This window comes from Onychostoma macrolepis, chromosome 06 (genome assembly GCF_012432095.1).
Source record: "Onychostoma macrolepis isolate SWU-2019 chromosome 06, ASM1243209v1, whole genome shotgun sequence".
Taxonomy (NCBI): domain Eukaryota; kingdom Metazoa; phylum Chordata; class Actinopteri; order Cypriniformes; family Cyprinidae; genus Onychostoma; species Onychostoma macrolepis.
The window spans coordinates 19,269,125-19,275,212 of NC_081160.1; positions in this window are offsets into that span (position 1 = coordinate 19,269,125).

Consider the following 6,088-nt stretch of genomic DNA (forward strand, 5'->3'; position numbering starts at 1 on the left):
TGTGTCTGTATGCATTGGAACACGTTGATTTAGTCAGCGTTTGCAGGCAGCCAGACACCCCGGGCCTGGAAAAGCAGGCAAAGTTTACAAACCTCTCGCCATTTGTACACTCCTATTACCCACGATGGTCAGCGCATTAGTAACTGTCAGTGGGCCCGGCCCTAACGCACTGCTCTCATTTGACCCAATTCATTTCAGTGGGTGTGTCCGGCTGGCATTGATATATGCCCCACAGTATTTTCCTGATGTATAATCCCTCAGTTCTTTGCTTAGCAGGGTTCTCTTACCTTCAGGCGGGGCCAAGGCCTGACGCTGGGGGTGATGAGATTCAAGTTTGGTTTAGTTTAAATGTGGGGAAGGGGGAAAGGGCAGGGGACATTCTGGTGTTATGCTAATGTTATGTATGCGTGGGATTAAGTACAAACATGCTCACGGACATGATTAATTTGTGACAAATGGCTAAATCTTATACTTTGCGGTGTTCATTTTGACTTGCTAAGGAATTGTTTTGTTTCCTTGAAGATAATGGATTTCCTATTGGTACTCTTTTGGTTATGAATATTGATTTTTCCCATTCTGATCATTCCATGATTATATAAAAATTAATAAATTAATTTAATAAATGTAAATTATTGACAAGCAGAAGTGACATTAAAAAAAAAAAAAAAAAAAACAGGTTATTGGAGGACAAGAAAACACTATTCTACTCTTTTTACTTCAAAATTTCACATTTAATTTGGTGTGCCGATTGTTTGTAATTAATTGTGAAATTTACAAGCAAATCCTGAGTGAAAATTGTTTCCACACCAGATTCTTTTTTCAGTGTATATTATCAAAATTTGATTGTAATGGTAATACTTTACAATATGGCTCGATACATAATCAGTTAATACATTAAGTAAACATGAACAATGTTTTAAAGGGGTGGTTGACTGTTTTTTTTCTAGGCTTGATTGTGTTTATGGGGTGCAGTCTAACATGTGTTCATGCTTCGTTTTTTTAAAAACGCATTATTTTTCATATAATTTACCTTTATTCCACACCGCTCTGTCCCTTCTCTGACAAAGGCCTCGATTATTTCCTGTTTTTATGAAGCCCCTCCCTCAGAAATACGTATTGGGCTCTGATTGGTTAGCTGGCTCAGTGTGTTGTGATTCGCTAAACCGCCGAGCGTGCGTCTAAATGTCCCGCCCCTCAGCTCAGCTGCATGTGCTCCGGTTGTATTGTAAACAATGGCGTTGTCTAATATTGCTTATCAATTTGAGCCTGATTGAGACGCAGAGGATATTAGTGAAGAGGATCGCGCAGAACCTGTGCAAGCACGGCTCTTAATGGTATGTTTGTTTGTTTGTTGTCTCATACTTTTAAATACGCTGTTATTATGCTACTGCTTATGTTAGCTTTAATATACGGTTTTATTCTGATTAAAGCTTTAATACAGTATGGCAACCGCACACTCGTCCATGTATAACGCTTCTCATTGCTATGTGAAAATGTAAAATTGGAACAGTTTGTTGGAGCTGATCTGACGATCTGAATGAGAGAGAGAGAGAGAGAGAGAGAGAGATGCAGAGCAGGGCGACTCGAGGAACAGTATTAAGAACGGCTGTTTTAGAACATTAATTTTGAAACTTGTGAATCCATTAGAATCGTTAGAAGACAGAATCGCGATTCATATATGAATAGATTTTTACGTGCACCCCTAGTGCTCTCTTCCTCTTCTCTAAAGCAGCACAGCATGGCCTCGCCCCCTTCGTTACATGTTCCTGAGGGCGGGGTTTATCTGGATCCATGACGTATCAGACCCGGGAAGTAGCTCGTTGTAGTCCCTTACCAGTCGTTTATGTAGGCATTAAACTTCCAGAATTTTAAAAGACTGTAAATTTTAAAAATATCTCTGTTTGCATTGAACTTTCAGCGCTGCAACTTTGCAGATATTGTTTATGCTCAAACAGCAACATTACACACTAACTAACGTTGAAAAAGTGAAATTGCAATCAACCACCTCTTTAATCTTCATTAAATTAAATTATTTCTACAGTTACCAGTACATTTACCTTGTATAATATAAAGTTAGTTATGTTATGACTGAAGATTAATTATGAATAAACTGCACTAATTTTTCCTAGATTAATAAATGCTGTAAAAAATATTATGATACCTGATGTATTAACTAAAGTTGACAAATTGAACCTTACTGTAAAGTGTTCGAAAATTAATGCAAATTTTCTGTAATTTTTCCTTTATTTTCATTAATGCTCTTTATTAATGAAATAGGATTTCATATCATTTAATCTATTTTGCACTTAAAATTGCTCTGCTCTAATGCTACACATAGTCAAGTGGTTATGTTTTAATTTGCAGGATATTAGATAATAACCAACTGAATATTAATGTGAAGTCTGGTTTACGGACTGGTTAAGCGGGGACCACACCACTATTCAGGATTATGGGAAATTATCCTCGAAATTTTGAGATCTACTGGAGTGGTAGAGACATAGAAGAGCTTATCACACAGACTTCAAAGTTTATTTTATTATTCATAGATCGACAAATAGAGGAATGAAGGGCTTGGTGAAAGAATGATTGTTAAATGCACATTCAAGGAAGGTGAGACCGTGAGCAGGTGGAGGGAACCAGAGAGGAATCTAAATTGAAAGAGGGATGTAGAGATGGAGAAAATAGAGGTGCTGGAAGAGAGCAGGGTGAGGGCTTCGCTCTCGAGGTGATTGCCTCCCCTCGATATTGCTCCTCACCTTCGATGCTCCGCGGCCCAGGAGAAATTTCACCATGCATCCCAGATCTTCCCAATGACAGCTTTTCTCCCTCTCCCTGAAACATTTTCATCCCATCTCCCCTGCGTTTGTTATTCTTCTGGCGTGGTGGTGAAGAAGAGTGGAAGAAATGCATGAAATTTTCACATTTTCATCCCCCTCCGCAGCTCGCCAACCTCAAAACGCTATCGGCCCACCGGCCCACCGGTCTCTATATTGCTCTGCATAGCTTGGCATAAATCACTTTGGCCCTAACTGCAAAGCACTCTTTTTCTCCATTGGACTCGCAGATTTAGTGGCATTTCAAATAGATAAACACAAGCAACATCTATCAACACAACAAAAAAGGGGCCTTAATCAAAGGGCCCTGGTCCTTGGTCTGCAGTGTCTCCATTTACCTTGAGATAAATCCATTGGGGTGACCAGCGCTGCGGCGGGGGTCTGACAAATCACCCGCGTCAGGCTGCACTGTGCTAGAGCTTATTGGCCTTTCTCTAAGTGGTCTTACCCTTCACCAAAAAGGATGGTGCTTGTCAAGCAAGGCCAGATTAAAGCTAGACAAAAAGAAATGATTTGTTATTAGAGAACACCCATTGTGAATCTCTAAAAAGGAAACAAATATGTATGAGAGCCAGATATTCCTTTGTGTGTGTGTGTGTGTGTGTATGTGTAGGAGAGCAGTGTACTGGAGGAAAAAGAGCCATGGAGATGAGGCAGAGGTGTGAGGTCAGTGATATCCGAACACGGGCACGGGGCAGGAGTTGGTGTATATATTGGAAACTGCATGTTAGATAAATGGACCATTTAGGAGCATGTGATATTCTTATGTCGGCTGCAAAATGCAAGACTGGAAAATGTTCGCAGTGAATCAGATAAGAGCAGAGAGAAACTACATTGTAAAATACAAAAAAATGAAATCTGCCAGGACATGCCCAACACAACAAAATGCATGCATATTTCAATATAAGGGTAAAACACCTGTTAAAAATCAACACAGAAATTTTTTATGACCATTCTCGGGGTGTAGAATGTAACACTTTACATTAAGGTTAAATTTTTTTAGCATTAGCTGTAGCAAGGTATCACGAACAACAGAATAAACGAACAATTTTACAGCATTAATTTACTAGTTAATTTATTAATACAATGTGGTTAAATTATTAATAAATGTGGTTCATTTATGTTTGTTCACAATAAAGCAATGCTAATTTCTAGCTTGAAATGCTAAAAATACATCAACAGAAGTTTAAATGTTATATATACAGTAAATCTATTCAAGTACTTTGTTTATTGTTATTTTATGGTATTTGTGAAATAATATCAGAGCAATACAGTGAAAGTTTTTTATTTATTTATTTGGGCTTTGTTTTACTTTCTTCTTACTGAATATTTTACAATTATATAATACAAGGAAAATGCATCGGTATATACAGTAAAGGGAATGTTACTTTTATAAAAGTAACATATTACATTATTCATTGTTTTAATGTAATTAAATAAATAATAATAAATAATTATGTTAATCTATTTATCTATTCATGTTTTTCATATTTATGTATTTATGTCATTATTTAATATTTAATATTATTTTGTAATATTATTAATATTACATAAATACATAAATAAATACATACATACATACATACATACACATTTATTTATTTATTTAACCTATTTATTTGTTTGTTTACTTACTTACTTGTAGCCAGCACATTATAGTACAGCAAAACAGCATTTTATCTTTACATTAAAATTACCCAATGTTCCCAACACTGCAGTTATTTTAGTTTTAGAGATGAAGTCTAATTCACTAAAATACATAAACTTTGAGATATGCAATAAGTATATATAATTATCAACCATTCTCAAATTTTTCACTTGAAATCTATTTCTGCATGCATCATTTCTTCCTTGCTACCTTCAAAAACTTCCAATAGTGCACCTACACCCCAAACCCTCCTGTCCAACACCTTCATTTCTCGTGTCCTCAAGTGCCGCCATTCAGAATGCACCTGAAGACAGAATGCCTTTCAGCAGCTACCAGCTCATGATGAAGAATACCACATGCAGCTGACCCTACAGCTCATGCCCACCCTCAGCCTGGAGTAACATTAGTACAGTAGTGCGCTCAGCTTCTGGGGAGATGTTTGTGAGGGGCCTATGACAGGAGAAATAGGTGAAAAGCACCGAAAGAGAGAGAGAGAGAGAGAAAGGACAGGTGAGAGAGTGAGGGCGAGGGCAAGAGATAGAGGGTGGGAGGGGGTGGGAAAAAGAGAGAGAGAACCTGTCAGGCTAATGGCCCCTCGAGATTGGCTGTCTCTCTCTCTTTTTTTCCAAAAGTAATCTCCACTAGCTCTAAGCAGGTGTACCAGAGCCTGCCACACCATAAATAAAATGGATTGGCAACTGAATGGGGAATCGCATATAAAGCAATAAAGCAATTTTCAATCACAGTCTGCTTGCCAGGCTTCACTCTCGGCCATTGTAGACTTTAGTCAGTCCCAAGGTTATGGAAACAGTTAGTGAGACATGGGGTGCTCAGACCCCTTCCCAACAAGCGCGTACACAAACACACACGCGCACGACGACATACTTCACAACAGGGAGGTATCGCAGTCATACCCACAGCACATAAAACTGACCTTGCCAGAGGTGCCGCCGCTGGCTCTGCTGCCAGAATGCATTGCCAGTTCCTGCAGCTGGGAAAGCTGGGAAACGATGCTGGGGAATATGTAATCCCAATATGTGATACTGCTGCTTGACATCTATTTATTTTTAGGGATATTGATATTCCAGAAGTCTACACTTAACAATGGCTTTTTGCAATAGAAAAATGCTAGATTTCTCTGATGTATATGAATGGCATTTATAGAAGTTTTAGGGTAGAAATAGTTTATAATAGAAATTAATAGTAGAGAATGACAAGATACCCTGTAACCATATACAAGTAAATCCAATAGCCCTTTTCTACTGAATAGCTAAGCCAACACAGCTACTGAAATCTTTTTTGTACCTTTCACATACTGACAACCACAATAACAATATAGGCCTATAGATGATATTAAGAAAGCCGCAGAAAAAATCAAAAGTCATCACAAGTTGCCTATTTAGAGATAAATGCTAATAAATCGAAGGTGCAAAGTGTCATACACAGACAAATACAAAACAGCACCATGGTAACACACAAAATACTAAAATAATAGAATAAACATTATTAAAGATAAATATAACTAATGCTAAAAAAACTTTTAAGAAGCACAAGTATATCAACGAAATGGCATCAAATGCAAGCAGTCACACAAGGAATTATGACA